We start from the raw sequence: 20,879 nt of genomic DNA on the forward strand, positions 1-20,879 counted from the left end.
TCTGGTCATTTCTAAACAATCTTCCCAACTCTTAGTTAAATCTATATTTTGCAATGGGCTATCCCTATCACCTCTCGAGATTCCTTTTTAACTCCTAGTTGGTAATTTTCAGGTTCATTCATTTATCAATCTTAATTTCTACTTTCATTAATTATCTACCAGCCAAGTTTATTTAGAAAATATAAGCGAGTTTTTTCCATAAGCATTTGATGGTTAATGTCTCTTCCAAAATGCCAACTTTTAAAGTTCAATCCCCGTTTTGTACGATTCGTAGGCTTTTGCAATCCTTTGCCATCCATGCGACATCTCCATGGAAGCTTGTAGAGTTTTCGATTCAAAACAACATCGAGGTCAATTCCGCGAAGTTATCCCCTATCTCCCCCATCCCGTATTTACAAACAAACTTGAAATTGGCAACTTTTAGAAATACTCTTCAATACCAAAAACTGAACTACTTCTATCGAGTTTAGACAACTACTCTTTTCTTATGGTGCCTAGCTTTCCATTTAAGAAGCCAGAAGTTCATCCTATAATTTATGAGTTTTCGAGCTTTCCATTAAAGCCTAAACCTAAAATACATGGTAGTCACTAAAGCTTACACTTAAGTGCAAAGTTTCCATTAATGCTTATCTTACGAGTGCAAATCTACCTTTGAAACTTAACTTAATGATGCATAGATACTCTTAGCACTTAACCCTAATTGCGAGGTTTCCATTAAAACTTAAACTTAAAAATACAAGGTAGTCACTAAAGCTTACACCTAAGTGAAAAGTTACCATTAAAGCTTAGCTTATGAGTGAAAATCTACCTTTGAAGCTTAACTTTATGATGCATAGATAATTGTAAGGTTTCAATTAAAGCTTAAACCTAAAATACAAGGTAGTCACTAAAGCTTATACCTAAGTGCAAAGTTACCATTAAAGCTTAGCTTACGAGTGCAAATCTACCTTTAAAGCTTAACTTTATGATGCATAGATACTCTTATTACTTAACCCTAATTGTGAGGTTTCCATTAAAGCTTGAACCTAAAAATGCAAGGTAGTTACTAAAGCTTACACCTAAGTGCAAAGTTACCATTAAAGCTTAGCTTACGAGTGCAAATCTACCATTGAAGCTTAACTTTATGATGCATAGATACTCTTATTACTTAACCTTAATTGTGAGGTTTCCATTAAAGCTTAAACCTAAAACTGCAAGGTAGTCACTAAAATTTACACCTAAGTGCAAAGTTACTATTAAAGCTTAGCTTACGAGTGCAAATCTACCTTTGAAGCTTAACTTTATGATGCATAGATACTCTTATCACTTAAACCTAATTGCGAGGTTTCCATTAAAGCTTGAACCTAAAAATACAAGGTAGTCACTAAAGCTTATACCTAAATGCAAAGTTACCATTAAATCTTAGCTTATGAGTGTAAATCTACCTTTGAAGTTTAACTTAACGATGCATAACTACCATTAATACTTAACCCTAATTTCAAGGTTACCATTAAAGCTTAAACCTAAAATGATGCACATAAACCTTCCTAGTATTAAAACATATGGATTAATTAATTCTACTAGAAATGAAGATTACCTCCTCTAAACAAGAGAGAAGTGGGGTTGAAGTCCTTCTTGAAGAGATGTGAGGATCAAGGAGGAAGGCAAGGGATTTAGGATGAAGAGGAAGAAGAGAGGAGCTTCTTCATAAAACCCTCAAGGGTTTGGCCTTCAAGAGAGGGAGAGAGAAAGAGAAAGGTTTAATGGAAACCTTGATTTACTTAAACATAATCTGAGCATGGCAAGTATGCAAGTAGCTTAGCAATATGTGTGTGTGTAAAATTACAAAGGAGAGGGGGTGCTTATATAGGAAATGGTGGGTATTCTTTTCTCAATTCCTATTGGACCCCAATTCTCTTTTCAATTCCTATTGGATCATAATTCTCTTCTCAAATCCTATTGGACCCCAATTCTCCTCTCAATTGCTATTGGACCCCAATTCTCTTCTTAATTCCTATTGGACCCCAATTCTCTTCTCAAATGCTATTGAACCCCAATTTTCTTCTTAGTTCTTATCTCTTAACTTTATCTTTCAATCAAGTTAGTCCCTTTTTCTCCCAATTCTCGATCAGATCAGTTCCCACGCGGCTTTTGACAAAGAAGTATAAAAATAAACTTAATCTTTTTGGAAAAATATAGGGATGACGTAATTTCTTATCTGAAACATCCTTTTCTTTTCATTATGGAGTAAAGTATCGTCGTCCGCTCGACTTCCTTGTCGGTCTTGTTTTTTCTAAATTATTTTCTAGGCTGAACAAAGTTCTGAATGGCTCTAGGGTTTAGGGAGAGACCTTACATTCTTTTAAACGACTTGCGTACAAAAGGCTTTCTTTTCAATTTCTTTGCCTTTCCTCTAGACCTCTTGGCTGAGTCCTTAGCTTTTTTTTCCTTTTCTTATCCCTAGGACGCTTCAGGAATCTCTTTCACAAAGGGCTTCTTTGCTGAATTTTTCTTTGGGTTGGCCCCCTTTCACATTGCCTTGGAACCCTCTGTCTTCTCCCTTCAACAAGGCATAAACAGTACTGGCAACTTCCATAAGTTGAGTAAGGGTAGCCACATTGTTCTCGTACAGGAGTTTAGAAGCCCTTTAGGCATCCAATAACAATACTTCTCAATCTGCTCTGTCAAAGGCACAAACCTGTAGGAAGTTACTGAGCGCAACGCCAAGATGTACCATGGGTGGTGGAAAAACCTCATGCATAGGCTGGAAATTAACTCCTTGTCCATTCAATCCGGCATTTGGGCTTTGAAGGTGGCTGGCTGAATTGGTAAATCCTATGGAATAGGCATCCTAATCACCTGTTCGTGGGACAGAAGGATTTTGTCTTGGAGCCCCAACTGACTCCACAACATGTGAGTGCTCCGTGCCCTGCTGAGACGCATATGGGACTTGGACTTGAGTCTCAATGGACTCTACTGGCTGAGTAAGTTGCCTTGCATGCTGGGACACTGGTGGAGCCTGCAAGAATTCCATAAACCTGGGGTTCTACCCCAATTGAGTAAACACATTCACAACAACAACCAAATGTGTCCTGAACACATCCTTGTGTAGTTGCCGAGTCATAAACCCTTGATCCTGTGGAGCATTTACATTAACAAAAGGTACACACACTGGTGGCCGTGAACTCTTGCCAGCCTCGAACACTGGTGGAGGAACAACCTCTCTCTCCTGTGAAGAGGAACCCTCTTTCCATGCGCCATTCCCTATGTTAGCCATAATGTAATTCCAGGTTCCTGTACTCTATGTCTTCACTGAAAACCAACCAATGTTCAATTCTTAAGGAAAAAGTGATTCTACCTTGACAACGGAACCATGAAACCAGTCCGTAGACTCGCTAAAGGCGGTAGACTTTAGCTTCCACCCGATCTTTACTATAATAAACTTTACGACATAGAGAAACATCACGAATAAACCTGTCACTTGAATTTAACACTTCAAGTAAACCACAGCTCGGCAGCTAAAGTGCTACAAAGCAGACAACGCCCAAAGGTTGGCGTCCCTTTCAATATTTCTTTATTTAATTAATCTTTGGAGAAAGTCTTGAAAATTCCACTTTTCTGGGGCTGAAAATGGCCTATAAGCCTCTGAATGGATTCTAACTTTTGCTTCAGACAATATTGTCAAATCTCTTTTTGTACTCCGCAACAAAACTGCTCTATTTGGCGTTGGCAATAGTCACCCAAAGGGTCGTCCTTCTTCGTTCTTAGAGGATGTCAAGCCATGGTGACATCTTCTTTATATTCTTCTATAAGCCATGTTGAAGTGAAAATTTGTTTGAATTTCAGCCACTTTTTAGGTGCTTCCTTGCACAATAGTAGGGAAAACCACCATGTCTGGTCCTATAGCTTGAAAACGTGTCAAACTTAACAGCTTGACCCCTATCCTTGAATTCCTTGGTCTTCCCTCTATCTTTTCCACTGTCTGAAATGTCAGAAGAGGACGAGGTCTCCTCCTTTGAACTGTTAGATTGCTTCCTTTTCCTTCTTTTTCTTTTCTTACTTTTCTTGCATTTTCTTTGCTTCTTCCACATCTTCTCATCCTCACCGGAACTAGAGGAAGACGGATTGTCAAAACTCTATGAAGATGAAGAAGAATTTGGGTCATCCACAAAACGAATACGATTCTTGGATGTTCTAGCCACCTCGAAAGTTGGGATGATCTACTGATTTTCTTTTCTTTTGAGAGTGCTTTAGGCCATTCATCAACAAGTTTGTCTCCTTTTCCAGAGCTTCATCAAACTCTTTTGCAAGTACAGTTTCAGCCTTTTTGCTCTCGGCTTTTCTTTTTGCTTCATTATTGACTTGAGAGGAGAATGGACGGTCTTTTGTCATCTGGAGTGAACCTCGCCAAACAGGTAATTCTTAAGGTGATTCACATATTTCGGGCTCTTGGAGTACTTGACCAATCTTTTCATGCACATGTCCACCTGCAGTTGACGTTTGTGCTCCTTTGTCGCGATTCTCCACGGAAATTTTCCAAAATCCCTTAACTCCTTGGAAATAGGTCTATTCTGTTGGTTTTTTGTGTTCCCCCTCTAGGTTTTTTCTTTTCTTCAACTCCCCACAAACTAATAGTTGAAGGGCATCGTCTCTATTGGATTCTCCGCAAGAATCCATTGTCCTGCAGAAAGGATCTGATACTTTGTAGAAGAAGAATCATCTGAGCTTTGATACCACTGTTACAGGCTTCCATACTCCAAGTGAGAAATCGATAGCAACACACAAACAGAAATTGCAAACTAGACTGAACTTGAAAAAAATAATAATAATAATAATAAATAAATAAATAAATAAATATATATATATATATATATATATATATATAGATAGATAGCCGTTTTCCGGCTCTCTGTAATTGCCATAGTGAGTTATCTCACCCTATCAAATCACTCAAACACTGTGGTTACCCTCACCCTTTCACTGTATATAGGTGCGTGTGAGTTAGGGGACTTTTCCATATCTCCTTACTGAAATAAAAAACCCTCAATTAGCTAGTCATTGGGCTAGTTGAGCCAAATATATATATATATATATAGATATATATATAAGTATATTATGGCCCATGCGTATGTAAATATTTCTTTGTATATAGTGCCTAAATAAAAGATTTTTTCATAATTATTTTGGTATTTATTTAAATATTTCTACCTAGGTGTGTGTTATTTATGCTCTGTACATTGCCTCACCATTACCACAATTTTTCTTACCATTTTTCATACTCTTTATTCCATATAGAAATATTTTCATGTAAGCTTCTCTTATATTTGGTGTAACTCCACCCCAACAAAAATCCAAAAAAACTAGTTTTATTTATGTGTATATTTTTTCACTATTGTGATTTTTCCCTTCCTACATCTATTTTGTTTTTTTTTCTAAAAAATTAGAACACCAAAAATATTTATCTTTTTATGGTAGCCTCATAATGAGAGAGATTTCTTTTGACCCCTTTATATTTTTTCCACTTATATTATTTATATTTGACATGTACATATTTTTTAGACCCCTCAATATTTGATTTTCTTAGTTATACTATTCACTTATATCATGATCTCAACAATATCTTCAATTATAGACCTACCAAATAAGGTCAAGGGTAGGTGGCATGCATACATGCACTATGGAGGGCTCACTCTTGGAGGTATTCAAAAGAATCATCCAAAGAAGGACCCCACAAGGACCTTGTGCAGTGGAAAAAAACGGTCGGTTTTGCTGAATTTTTAAAGTTCATTTGCTCTCTAAATTTGAAAAGGTGATACAAACAGAAGTTGTAGCTTGTGGACTGAACTTTTGCCTCAAATGTTTTCATATTTTTTTGAGCTACGAGCTGTGAGCTATGATTTTATTAGTGGACCCCAGTTTTCTCATGCTATGCAGCCACACTCTCTCTTCCACTTTATCATTTTCCTCTTTCACACACACTTCTCCACTCATCATCCCCACCTCTCTCACCACTCCTCTCTGCACCCTACTCACCTTCTCCTCAACCTTGAAGAATAAGAGAAACCATGGTGAACTCATACCTCCCACACACAATTCCATTCCAAAATTGATCACCTAGTCTCATTTTTCCTCCTCCAAATTACCCATATCTATCAAAAAAACCACAAAATTCAGCCTCTTCTCTTAAAAGACAGCATCATGGTGGTTGATTACTCAGCTTCAATTACCTTGTCTCTCAAGGAATGTCAAGAGTGGAGAAAAAATGTACCGTCAAAGCTAGTGGACCGTCGACAAGCGTCAAAATTGGCCCTACTCAAGACACTTGGAGCATCAACCTTGTAAGAAATCCACCTTTTCTTACCTCTTAAGAGTTTTTCTTCCTTATTTGTATCCTACATGGATACTCCCATTGTAAATATCCAATTCCATTTGTAAATTAATAACTAACTCTACTAACACTAACCCACTATGAAAAGTCCTATCACCTCCATTTCTCTCCTCTCTCTTTCCCCACCAACTTCTTGATAATTCCAAGCAAAAGAAATTAGATAAATTGCTGAAAATCTAACCCAACCATGGTTAGAAGAGTAACCCTAGCCTTCAAAATTGCTATAAAAGGAGGGTGTAGCTAGCACAAAAAACGGGGGAGAAGAAAGAGCACTATGCTATAGCTTGAGAAGCCAAGCTCAACCTCTTGAGAAGGAGCTCTTGAGTGGAATCTCATTGGCATTAGGCATATGTATGTGTTGTATTAGGGGTGATTAGCAAGGGAACTCTATGCCATTGTAAGAGAGAGTGATCATTAAATTGAGGATAGGAAATCTATCATTTCTCCTACTAGTGTAAGCCCAACATTTGCTGAATCAAGGAGGGTGAATTTGGACTAAGCATGGATACCTTGTCTCCCTTCCAACGTGAAGTCATGGACAATAATGATGTGTAAGTGTCTTGGTGTTTTATTTAAGTTCTTGATAGCTTGTCTCCGGGTATTGTTAACAATTTAGCCATAAATCCCACATGCTGTAAGAGGGCGACAGGGTGGAGAGGACTCCCCTGGCCTTAAGATAGTGATTGGGGTGGCTTTTTTCTTGTGATGTGTTGTGGTGTAATTTACTCAGGCTATGTTGAACAAATACTAATCTCACTTTGATTGGTCATGACAGATTTTTAAGAAGGCATTAGAGCAACAAGCACCCCCTTCCCCCTTCTCTCTCTTTCTTACATATATATATTTATGTTTCTTGACATTATACACTTATATCTCTCTCTCTCTCTCTCTCTCTCTCTCTCTCTCTCTCTCTCTCTCTCTCTCTCTCTCTCTCTCTCTCTCATGTTTTAGTGTGTGAGAGTGTTCCATTGGTGTTAGGGTTAGTGTAAATTCCTTGCTTGTTTGAGGGTTGCTCTAACGATTCTCCTCTTTTGCATCCTAGTTCGCTCTTAAACTAGGTGGTGCCCCTTGTGTTGTTGGGATTTGGCTGGGGGTTTGTTGTTTTGGTTTGTGTTGTGTTGTGCCCCAGCCCCATTGAGCAGCACGGGAGCCTTGAAGGGTGTCTAGAGGTTGCTCTTTTTGTTGCCCGCCCCGGAAGGCTTCAAATTGGTGCCCCCACTGAGGACAGGCTTGTGTATGTTTTGTGAAGGCTCAACCTTTAGCATAATCAAGTAGCTTGCATGAATCACGAGAATTTGTATGATCCCTTCATTCCCATTGCAAGGCAAAAGGTACACATAATCGTTAGTACTAAGTTGCAATTTCAGCGAGTAATTCGTAGAATTTTAGGTCCTCTTAGGTTAGCCGAGATAAACACTTCGGTAAATCCTTTTATTTTGCCTCTCATTAGGTACGATATTAGCTTGGACGTCTATATTTTTGTGTTATTTTAAGCATTAGGACATGCATAGGCCATGGATAATGGCCCAAGAATAGAGGTTTTTCCCTTTCATTTTACTCCACACATTAGAATAAACGTTGCAATTAGTAGAAAGATCCATTTTCAACAACGAATGGTGTTCATGTTTGGTGCCCAAAGAGTAGGAGAAATTCTTGCATCACCAAACCCTGTCATTCTACCTCTCATCAACTACCACACTTCTTTTGATGTACATGTGTTCATTTTATTTTAAAATGAAGTGCAGCCCGGCAAAATAGTGTGTATGTTTGTTTTTTCTTTTTCCAAGTTGTTACAAGAAACAAAAAAACGATCATTTGTTCTAACTGGGAATGTGTGTGCAGTGAAAGTTCAATCCTTAGAGATCTAGCTCTATTACCAATTGAGTTGCAGGAGCAAGTAGTAAGGCGTCTCCCTCATAACAAGAGGGTGGTGAAGTTAAGACGGAAGGTCTTACGCGTGGATTCCATTTTCCTCTTGTTGTTGGGAACTAAGGAAGACCTTGCATTCATCCAACTAGTGTGTGCCCTAAGATTGGTAAATAGAGTGAAATTTGGCGTTTGGCGAGTGCATTTCACCATTGAGGAAGACTCTGCAGGAAACTTGCGGCCAGAGTTCATGCTTCATAGACTCACATTTGGTGAATTTTTCCCTCATTTGCGTTTTATTAATAGTCTTCCTTTCGCTTTCAACAAAGGAAATAGGGAGCTATTCAGAGCTTGTCTTAATAAAAAGAGCATAGAGAAGATTGCAAATTTGTATAAATTCTCATCCTTCTCTACTTTCTATGACACTTTGTTCATAGAGACATTGTAAATCTCTTTATGCTTTTGAATGATTTAACCATAATCCTAAGGAGTTTTTGTCCAGGAATTTCGTAGCACAAGTGGAGTCTTTAAATCTTGCAAACTTGATTGGACTTGATGAGGATGTTCTTTATGAAATTGTGAGAAGGTTGCCTCACTCCGACTGTGTGGAACTCGAAGGAAAGGAGCTCCTAGTCAATTGCTACTTTCTCACGGCCTTCGACGAGCATGAAGATCTAGTTTTTATACAAACCGCTTGTGCGTTGGGAATTGTAGAGCAAGTGCAATTTATCACTTGGGATGTGGTTGCTCTTTTGGATCCAGAAAATGAAGTTCTAGAGATTTCTGTTTATCGCCTTAGCTTTGAAGAATTTCAACCCTTCTTAGAGCTCATCAATAGTCTACCTTTTTGTTTTGATCAAACAAATCGAGACCTCATTGAAGCTTGGATAGCTGAAGAAGAAAACCTAGAGTGGTATTTTCTTACTTCTTCATTTGCAGGCGAGTGGTTCTAAATCTCTATTGTATCTCTTATTGTAACTCGTGTTGTAATCTTTCATAATAATGGAGAGCCAACGCCAAATGTCTGGATATCCTCTTTTCTTTGAAGAGCCTGGAGAGGATGCAGAATTATTTTTAGCAAATTTCAAGAAGTCTTGCCGTATCAAGAGGATAGTAACCGATCAAGAACGTGTAGAAATGTTTGAGGTGGTCCTTAGGAAAGATGCTAGTACTTGGTTTGACTCTTTGCTTGAGGAAGTTAAGGGGAATTACACACAAGTTTTGAATCGTTTTAAGAGATACTTCTTTGATCCCCAAAACACTCAAAAACTATGGCAAGACATTGTTTCTCATAAGCAAAAAGACTTAGATGACTACTACTTGTACAAGCAAGAGTTTCTACGTCTTTGGGCTCTATGGATACGAAATGTTGCTAACCCTGGTGATGGTGCAGAATTTTTAAAGAAGGAGAGGTTCATAGCCGGACTCTTTCCTGACCTTAAGGTAAAAGTTGAGGCGGGTGCACCTGTTACTTTTGATGCAACGGAAACTAGGGCTGCTGAGAAGTATAGGAAACTCAAGTGTTTAAGGGGAGAGGTTCCAATAGAAGGTCTTAGACCCAAAGGTAAGTCACAAGCATCAACATCTAGGGAGCTTCCTGAGGTAACGGCTGAAGTGATTGAGAAGTTAAATGAATCTTTAAGCAGCCTGTCAATTCACCTTGCACAAGCCGTAGGTCCAAAGGGACAAGCAAAGAAGTCAGAAGAGAGAGAGCCACGAACTAGGAGAGTCTTGCAATGTTGGAATTGAGGAGAGTCTGGACATGGGATGTATAATTGTCCTTGGCCCCGTGGAGAGCCAGGGAGACCTAACTTGAATTACCCAGTGATGAATGCAGGAGAAGGAGCTGGTCAACAACCAAGGCTTCTACAAAGGCCAAATGGACCAAGACCACCTCCACAAGGGGTAGAAGCAGTTCCACCTTTGCCAGATCCAAATGTGCATGTGGTAGAGGTGACAAATTCAAATGAGGTTGACATGGAAGCCAATGGCATTAAGCGTGGCCGAGGAAAAGGTAAAGAGAAAGAAGGAGTCACATCACAGAGTGACCATGGACAAGGCAAGAAGGCAAAGGAAACCAAGAAAACCAAGAGGACTCGACGTCGTATCAACCTCCAAGATTTCCCTCTTGAACATGGTATGGCTCCGTACAACTTGTTGGAAGACATGAGAGGTAAGGGTCCTGATATTTTATGGCCTCAATTTCTTGCATTATGTCCACAAGTTAGGAGGGATTTAACAAGGGCAGTTAGCACTAGGAGAAAGGTAAAAGAGAGTGTGACTGTTGTAAAAATTGCACAAGCTGAAATGAATGAGGACATTACACCGGTGCTAGACTGTTACATCAAAGGAAGATTGGTTAGGAAAGGTCTAGTGGATGGGGGTGCACAAATTTGCATCATGGCAGAGGGACTCATGCAAAGACTAGGCATGCACATCCATGAGACACCTGAAATCAAAGTCAACATGGCAAACAATAGCAAGGCTAGGTGTGTAGGCATTTGTAAAAATGTCTTTGTAGAGGCCTTTGGCATTAAGAAAGCGGTGGATTTTTATGTTATGTCGACCAAGGGAAGTGGTTATCCATTTATCCTAGGAAGACCATGGCTAATGAAAATGCGAGCTTTGCAGGATTGGGAGAGTGGGAAATTAATTTGCAGGAATGACAATCATAAGAAGGTTGTCTTTGACATGAAGAAGCAACGCCAAGAGGAGCTCCATGAAGAATCATCTCAAAGTGAGACGGAAGAAGGTTGGACCGATAGCACTTCAGAAGAAGAAAGTAGCGGCAACATTACTGAAGAGGAGTCTTCCATCGAAGTCATGGGGGTAAGGTTTAAGCCAAGCAACCAAGAGACCTCTTGTCAAGGCTTGGAGGAGGTAGGTCCTCAAGAGAACGAAGGTGTTCAAGATGAAGGGATGCTGGAAGGTATGCTATCAACAACACTTACAAAGGATGAAAGAGAGGAGTTCAAATGTGTGCTAAGGAAGTTTCCTAGGCTTTTTGCTAAAGACTACACCGACGTGTGTGGGGTAGATGTTGTTCAACACAAGATTGAGTTAAAGCCTGAGGCCACACCTAAAGCTCAGAAGCTACGAAGGCTAGGAGTTATAAAGGAACAGGCTCTACTCAAGGAGGTAAGGAAGCTTTTAGCAGCAGGTTTCATTTATCCAGTGGAGAATTCAGAGCGGGTCTCTCCTGTTGTTGTCACTCTTAAGAAAAATGGCAAGTGGAGGGTGTGTGTGGATTACCGTCCCCTCAATGAGGCAACAAAGAGAGATCACTTTCCCCTCCCATTCCAGGATGAGATACTAAATGAGGTAGCTGGTCAAGAGAAGTACACTGTGTGCGATGGTTACTCAGGTTACTTTCAAATAGGGATTGCATTGGAGGATCAATTGAAAACAACCTTTATCACTCCTTGGGGTTGTTATTCTTTTAGAGTCATGCCATTTGGTCTGACAAATGCTCCTGCAACATTCCAACGTTTCATGAACATGGTGTTTCAAGCATTCTTTGGAAAGTCAATTAGGGTGTTCATTGATGATTTCTGCATTTATAGCTCAAAATCATTGCATCTACAAAGGGTAGAAGAAGGTTTAAAGAAGCTCTACGACATGGGAGGTCAGCTCAACCCCGACAAGTACCACATAGGTGAGGATGAAGTGATCTTGCTCGGTCACAAGGTTTCCTATAAAGGCATTGAGGTGGATCCTTCAAAGGCAAAGGCTCTTATTGAGCTCCCATCACCGAAGAGTCTTAAGGAGGTCATCTCTTTCATTCAGAAGGTGAAGTATATGTCACGCTTCATTCACTTAGCCTCGGAGTTACTTCACCCTTTGCAAAAGTTGACACAACAAGTAGAATTTGCATGGTCTGATGAGCTTGAAGTGTATTTTTGTAACATTAAAGTCATTTTGTCAGAGCTACCAACACTCATGCCTCCTTGTTGGGAGTACACATTCTTTGTTAGCTCTAGTGTTGGAAGGGAAACAATTGGTGCTGTGTTGCTACAACAAGATCCCCACAGTACAAGGATGCGACCCATCTACTTTGCTAGTAGGGTCATGAATGCTTTGGAGAGAGACTACACAGAAGTAGAACTCATGATGCTTTCTCTCATGTTTGCGGTGAGAAAGTTTAGATCCTACCTGCTACCAAAACCTTTTGTAATTCTCACTGCAGAAAATTTGTTCCCTTGGGTGTCATCTCAAATGAATCTTAGTACTAGGATTTCAAAGTGGATTATGGAGTTGCAAGAGTTTCAATACTCTTTCAAGGTAGAAGATAGTGTGCGTGCACAATTGGCAGGGATTCTCACTTATAGGGTGCATGAAAAGGAGATTAAGGTGCCTGAAGTAAAGACCCTACCATTGCCACCACCAAAAAGTATTCCTAATGCTTTTATCTTGTTCTTTGATGGAGCTTTTCGTCGAGCCACAGGAAAAGCAGGGGGAGGGCTAGTGTTGCTCAACCCACGTGGAGAGGTGGTCATGAAAGAGAAGTTCAATCTACCAAGTTCAACTAGCAACAATGAAGCAGAATACGACACACTACTTCATGGTTTGAAGATGTGCATTGGCCAAGGGATAAAACGTCTCATGGTAAAGGGAGATGCACTTCTCATTGTTAAACAGATTTTAGGCATTTGGGCATGCAAGAATGAAAGACTAAGGGCCAAAGTTCATACCATCGGTAGGCTATTTAATCAATTTGAGGAGGTGCAATTATATCATATTCCGAGGAAACAAAATGAAGATGCCGATTTACTTGCACCACAAGCAGTTACATGTGTTGAGAGAGAAGTGCAGGTCATCATGGTGGCAGCAGCTGTCAAGCAACCGAGATACCAGGGATTGGAGTCATTGGCTCCCATTATTGGCTACATTTTGGAGGGTGAGTTTCCACAAGACTTCACGAAGGCTCAGAAGAGGAGACTCATGAAGAAGGCAAGTTTCTATCTCTTCCTAGAAGGCTCCCTCTATCAAAGAGGGAAGGATCAAGTGTGCAGAAGAGTACCAACTATCGAGGAAATTCCAACCATTCTAAAAGGTTTGCATGAAGAGGCATGTGGTGGTCATTTTGCCCAAGAATCAACTGTGAAGAAGATCTTGCTTGCAGGGTATGTTTGGCCAAGCTTGCTGTGGATGTTCAACATTGGTGTAAAAGCTGTCACAATTGTCAGATAAATGGAAATAGAAGGTTGGTGCATGGCCCGGTGGTGCATGGCCCGAGGCAAATAGTGCTTGCAAATGGACCCTTTGAAAAGTGGGGCATTGATGCTATGGGTCCTCTGCCTAGGACAAAAAATGGTAAACTCTACATTCTAGTGGTTGTAGACTATATGACTAGGTGGGTGGAAGCTCAAAGTGTGGCGAGAGTGAATGAGAGGACAGTTAGCAAGTTTGTGTACAATCACATTTGTTGCAGATTTGGCACACCTTTGGAGATTGTTTCTGATAATGGTCCCGGGTTTAGGAAGGGCTTGCTCACAGAAGTTTGTGAAGAGCTTCACATTCTACATCGTCATAGCACACCATACTACCCACAGTCAAATGGTTTGGTGGAGAAGGCTAATGGTGTCATTGCAGGAATCATTAGAAAGATGGTGCAAAACAAAACAAAATTATGGGATGACTTCTTGGATGGTGCCTTGTGGGCGTATCAAACCACATATAGGGAAGCCACGGAGTTCACACCATTTCACTTGGTCTATGGTCAAGAGGCTTTACAGCCAATTGAACTAAACATTCCAACAATGCGACTTCATGGCAAATCAGCACAAGATGATCAAGAAGCATGGATGGATCGACTTCTTACCTTAGCTGAGCTTGAGTGGAAAAGAGAAGCAGCATACGAGTGCTATAAGAGGAAAGCCACACAGACAAAGGAGAAGCTTGACAAGAAACTGAAGGACAAAGGCATCAATGAAGGAGATCTTGTGCTAAGGTATGACAATCGATTCGATAATCGTTTTGATGCAAAGTTTGAAACTAGATGGCAAGGGCCATACATAGTCAAGAAGGCATTCAATTCAAGTTACTATCAACTTATGGACTTGAATGGGAAAGAGCACTCCAGGAAGGTAAACGGCTATCGCTTGAAGCCTTACTTGAGTCGCCTTCTACCAAAGGATCTACCAGAGCAAAAGGCAACTATCACATGTAAGTATTGTTCCATGAAGCATGAGTGTAACACAAACCAAAATTCCAAGGGGCCAAACAATGAATATCTTGTCAAGGACTCTGAAGCACTCTCTTTGGAAAAGATTCTTTATGATGGTACATGAATATACCATCATCCTGGGGGAGGGTTAATGAGAGCCGTTTTTCGGCTCTCTGTAATTTCCATAGTGAGTTATCTCACCCTATCAAATCACTCAAACACTGTGGTTACCCTCACCCTTTCACTGTATATAGGTGCGTGTGAGTTAGGGGACTTTTCCCATATCTCCTTACTGAAATAAAAAACCCTCAATTAGCTAGTCATTGGGCTAGTTGAGCCAATATATATATATATATATATATATATATATATATATATATATATATATATATATATATATATATATATAGATATATATAAGTATATTATGGCCCATGCGTATGTAAATATTTCTTTGTATATAGGGCCTAAATAAAAGATTTTTTCATAATTATTTTGGTATTTATTTAAATATTTCTACCTAGGTGTGTGTTATTTATGCTCTGTACATTGCCTCACCATTACCACAATTTTTCTTACCATTTTTCATACTCTTTATTCCATATAGAAATATTTTCATGTAAGCTTCTCTTATATTTGGTGTAACTCCACCCCAACAAAAATCCAAAAAAACTAGTTTTATTTATGTGTATATTTTTTCACTATTGTGATTTTTCCCTTCCTACATCTATTTTGTTTTTTTTTCTAAAAAATTAGAACACCAAAAATATTTATCTTTTTATCGTAGCCTCATAATGAGAGAGATTTCTTTTGACCCCTTTATATTTTTTCCACTTATATTATTTATATTTGACATGTACATATTTTTTAGACCCCTCAATATTTGATTTTCTTAGTTATATTATTCACTTATATCATGATCTCAACAATATCTTCAATTATAGACCTACCAAATAAGGTCAAGGGTAGGTGGCATGCATACATGCACTATGGAGGGCTCACTCTTGGAGGTATTCAAAAGAATCATCCAAAGAAGGACCCCACAAGGACCTTGTGTAGTGGAAAAAAACGATCGGTTTTGCTGAATTTTTAAAGTTCATTTGCTCTCTGAATTTGAAAAGGTGATACAAACAGAAGTTGTAGCTTGTGGACTGAACTTTTGCCTCAAATGTTTTCATATTTTTTTGAGCTACGAGCTGTGAGCTATGATTTTATTAGTGGACCCCAGTTTTCCCATGCTATGCAGCCACACTCTCTCTTCCACTTTATCATTTTCCTCTTTCACACACACTTCTCCACTCATCATCCCCACCTCTCTCACCACTCCTCTCTGCACCCTACTCACCTTCTCCTCAACCTTGAAGAATAAGAGAAACCATGGTGAACTCATACCTCCCACACACAATTCCATTCCAAAATTGACCACCTAGTCTCATTTTTCCTCCTCCAAATTACCCATATCTATCAAAAAAACCACAAAATTCAGCCTCTTCTCTTAAAAGACAGCATCATGGTGGTTGATTACTCAGCTTCAATTACCTTGTCTCTCAAGGAATGTCAAGAGTGGAGAAAAAATGTACCGTCAAAGCTAGTGGACCGTCGACAAGCGTCAAAATTGGCCCTACTCAAGACACTTGGAGCATCAACCTTGTAAGAAATCCACCTTTTCTTACCTCTTAAGAGTTTTTCTTCCTTATTTGTATCCTACATGGATACTCCCATTGTAAATATCCAATTCCATTTGTAAATTAATAACTAACTCTACTAGCATTAACCCACTATGAAAAGTCCTATCACCTCCATTTCTCTCCTCTCTCTTTCCCCACCAACTTCTTGATAATTCCAAGCAAAAGAAATTAGATAAATTGCTGAAAATCTAACCCAACCATGGTTAGAGGAGTAACCCTAGCCTTCAAAATTGCTATAAAAGGAGGGTGTAGCTAGCACAAAAAAGGGGGGAGAAGAAAGAGCACTATGCTATAGCTTGAGAAGCCAAGCTCAACCTCTTGAGAAGGAGCTCTTGAGTGGAATCTCATTGGCATTAGGCATATGTATGTGTTGTATTAGGGGTGATTAGCAAGGGAACTCTATGCCATTGTAAGAGAGAGTGATCATTAAATTGAGGGTAGGAAATCTATCATTTCTCCTACTAGTGTAAGCCCAACATTTGCTGAATCAAGGAGGGTGAATTTGGACTAAGCATGGATACCTTGTCTCCCTTCCAACGTGAAGTCATGGACAATAATGATGTGTAAGTGTCTTGGTGTTTTATTTAAGTTCTTGATAGCTTGTCTCCGGGTATTGTTAACAATTTAGCCATAAATCCCACATGCTGTAAGAGGGCGACAGGGTGGAGAGGACTCCCCTGGCCTTAAGATAGTGATTGGGGTGGCTTTTTTCTTGTGATGTGTTGTGGTGTAATTTACTCAGGCTATGTTGAACAAATACTAATCTCACTTTGATTGGTCATGACAGATTTTTAAGAAGGCATTAGAGCAACAAGCACCCCCTTCCCCCTTCTCTCTCTTTCTTACATATATATATTTATGTTTGCTTGATCATTAACGATACACTTCAAAGCAGCCCGAGCACTATCTCTCTCTCTCTCTCTCTCTCTCTCTCTCTCTCTCTCTCTCTCTCTCTCTCTCTCTCTCTCTCTCTCTCTCTCTCTCTCTCTCTCTCGTGTTTTAGTGTGTGAGAGTGTTCCATTGGTGTTAGGGTTAGTGTAAATTCCTTGCTTGTTTGAGGGTTGCTCTAACGATTCTCCTCTTTTGCGTCCTAGTTCTCTCTTAAACTAGGTGGTGCCCCTTGTGTAGTTGGGATTTGGCTGGGGGTTTGTTGTTTTGGTTTGTGTTGTGTTGTGCCCCAGCCCCATTGAGCAGCACGGGAGCCTTGAAGGGTGTCTAGAGGTTGCTCTTCTTGTTGCCCGCCCCGGACGGCTTCAATACGAATCGACATTGCATGGCAGAGTTTTGTGTCTAGATGCACTGGCTCAAAGACTAGTGGTCCATTTGGTATTTCTTTATTAACACTCACAAACCTATAAATCCACAAGGGTCCAGCTCTTTGAGACTCTATGTCCAGATGCTCTAAGAAGAGGCCCTCTAGGCAATTATAAACATATAAGGGATACCCAAAAGCAAAGCCCCAAAAACACAAGCTCAAAAAAACTGGTTGAAAAAGCCAATGGCCCTCAAAAAGCAGAGCGAATGCCACATCAGTACTCTGCCTCTGAATTGCGAAACATCCACACAACAGTGCCACATGAGCAACAGCCCAAATTTTTTGGAGGTTTCATCTAGCCCTTACACTTTGTTACTTTTAGGGTTGAGGCCCCACGGCCAATGCTCTTCAAGTTGGCAAGAGGTTTTGTTTTTAATCCCTAACCCCTTAGGCCTCTTGGCCACATCTTTTGGGCTAGAGTTTTTAAACTCTTAACGACTTGTCCTCTCAACCATTTCCTTGTCACAAACGAGAGTCGACACGATCCTCTACACCTCACATGGAGCATGCCAGAGTATGAGCCCTTGGCTCATATTTAAAGGCCCTTGGCCTATGAAAAGCAGTTTACATGAAAATCTATAAACTCAAAAGCGTATGGTCCAAAAGTGGGTAGCCAAAATCTGCTAGCGCATTTTGCAAAAATCCATACAGTGCCACGTGGCATGTTAATGTGAATTGCGGGGCTTGTTGGAGCTATATATGGTTCACTCTACTCAACTTGGTCTCACCTATATATTTGTATCTTGTCCTCAATATGAATCAGTCTTTGGGAGCGTATATGGTGTGTCTCTTGTCTCGCCTCTCTCTCTTTCTCTCTACATCTCAACGTGGTATCATAGCGGTAACGATCACGCACCGATTCAATTCATGGTGACAAAGCAGTATGTGTATACGATTCGCACGTAAGATTCAAAATTGCTACAAATTTTATTTTTTGAGCGTTGATTCTTGTTAACTGTGGTTGTTTTGTGTTAAGAAGAATATGATTAGTGTTTTGTGTGGTGTTTATTGCTAATCAATCTAATCGTTGATTACATTTTCTTGTTGATGACACCCTGAACTTCATCTCAATTTTTGGGGGTCTTCTGCTCAAAATTTGGAGAAACGAAAAGAGTGAAAAACTTGTTCGTCTCCTCGAGCTCTTTGATTTGAGTTCTAGGTTTGCATCAATCGGAGTTTGCAGCAGAAAGTTATGTTGTTTTTACTGCAATTGAGCTTGACGCAGCTTTCTTCGTCGTACTTCTTCGTGAAGCATCCGCTATCATTTTTCTAATTTTGGCGTTAACTTTTTCGAGAAAATTTAGCTTTTTGTCAATCTTGCGTCTCACGCCACTCTATTTTGAGGACTCTTTTATTATTAACGTCTCCTTTACCCTACCTTTTTGGGTGACGTCTCTCACATCTTTGGATGTTCCTTGAGCATCCTTCTTGCGTTTATCGTTGACAGAACGCAGTCCTCATATTTCTCTCATTCGTATATGGTGTGCAGATTCTGCGATCTTATCTTATACGTCTTCTCGCAACAAGATATGGCTATGACTATTCTCGTCAACGGCTTTCCTTCTGGCCAGCGTTCTGTTCCTCCTTTCCAAGGCCAAGGATTTCCAGGCTGGAAAGCAAAGATGTTTTCAATTCTTGAAGGTGATGAACTCTCTGATGTTGTTCTTGGAAATCGTGTTTGTCCACCTCAGCCTGTTGATACGGATAATGATAACGTGCTTATCAGTGAAGGACCTATATTTGAAGATTGGAATGTTGCATATACGGATTGGCAACGACATGATAAAGCAACTCGTCGGTATATTCTTTTTGCTCTTACTGATTCCCTTTTGCTGGATATGTATGAACTGCCTACTTTCCACGACATATGGAAGTACCTTATTGCAAACTTTTAGAAGAAATATGTTATACAGAAATACTTTATTTGAGAGGGTTGCTTATAAGTTACAATCTGAAGTTGGTACTACCATGACGAGACATATTGAATCTTTCAAATCTATTATTAATCAACTTGCTACTGCCGGTGATCCTGTTCCACAAAAGCAACTAATTACACTTCTCCTTGATACGGTGAAGGACTCTTCTTATAATAACATTGTTACTATTCTCTCTAATAAAGATGGTCTTGATTTCGACCAACCCTGCATGTCTTTAATTGAATACTCTCAACATCAAGAACGTCGTAATGCTGGTCACGATACAGCTATGATTTCACAAGAGGAGACTGAGTCACAACAGATGGAACGTGCTTTTTATGCTCGAAGGTGTCCATTGCAACGAGGAAACCGCAGAGGTGGCCGTCGCGGTAATATTTTCTCTCGTCTCAAATTTCCTAATAAGCAATGTTCTTACTGGAGCAGAAATGTCCATACTGAAGATGATTGTTGGGCACGTCAATATGATGAAGAACACAATATTACCACAAAACAACCACGTTTATCTAGAGACTCTTCTTCTTCTTCTTGTGAATATTGTGGACGATCTAATCATCCCACTCATATGTGATATAAGCGTCAATTCGACACAAATCGTAATAGAGCATATGCTACTAAACATCGAAACAACATTGTACCAGAAACAAGTTGCGTCCTATCTTAGGTTGCTCCAAAAAGAATACTTCATGTACGTGATGGATCACTTTTTATGTTGATTCTGGTGCTACAGGAAATATGACATATCAGTCTAAGTGGCTCCATAACTATCATCCACTACCAGTTCAACGTGTTGTTTATCTTGCTGATGATACTACTTGTCAAGTAAAGGGTATTGGAGACTTATATCTTGGTACCTTATCTTCTTCCACTCGAATTTTGCGAGGAGTATTACATGTACCATATCTTCAACGTAATCTTCTTTCAGTTTTTCTAGACTTGTTGATCTTTGTCTGTTTGTTGGATTTGATCATACCAAATTCCGAATTGAGAAAGATGGACAGACTATAGCCACTGCTCCTTGAAACCGTAATTTGTTTGAACTCTCTCTCAACGATGCTGTAGAAAATGTTGTCACTGCTCCAAGTGATCATGATTGCAAAGTATGGCATCACCGTTTTGTTCATGCTGATTTCTCAAAACTCCTTGATCTTCAACGTCGTGATCTTGTTCATGGCATGGATCTTAAAGCCCATCCCCATATGGGGATTTGTGAATTTTGTTCTCTTGGGAAACACAATCGTAAACCCTTTCCTCTTTCAAATACAACTCATTCTCATGACATATTGGATCTTGTTCATACTGATATATGTGGACCTCTATCTTCTTCGAGATCACAATATCGCTACTTCATTATTTTCATTGATGATTTCTCAAGGTATACGACTGTATTTCTACTTAGACAAAAATCTGAAGCCTTATCTGTTTTCAAACAATTCCACAAGGCTGCGGAACTTCAAACTGGTCATCGCCTTAAGAAGCTTCGTAGTGACAATGGAGGCGAATATGTATCTCGAGAGATTGTGAGTTACTGTGCTGATAGTGA

The sequence above is a fragment of the Adiantum capillus-veneris genome, chromosome 19 (genome assembly GCF_014529385.1).
Source record: "Adiantum capillus-veneris isolate H3 chromosome 19, ASM1452938v2, whole genome shotgun sequence".
In the NCBI taxonomy this organism is placed as follows: Eukaryota; Viridiplantae; Streptophyta; class Polypodiopsida; order Polypodiales; family Pteridaceae; genus Adiantum; species Adiantum capillus-veneris.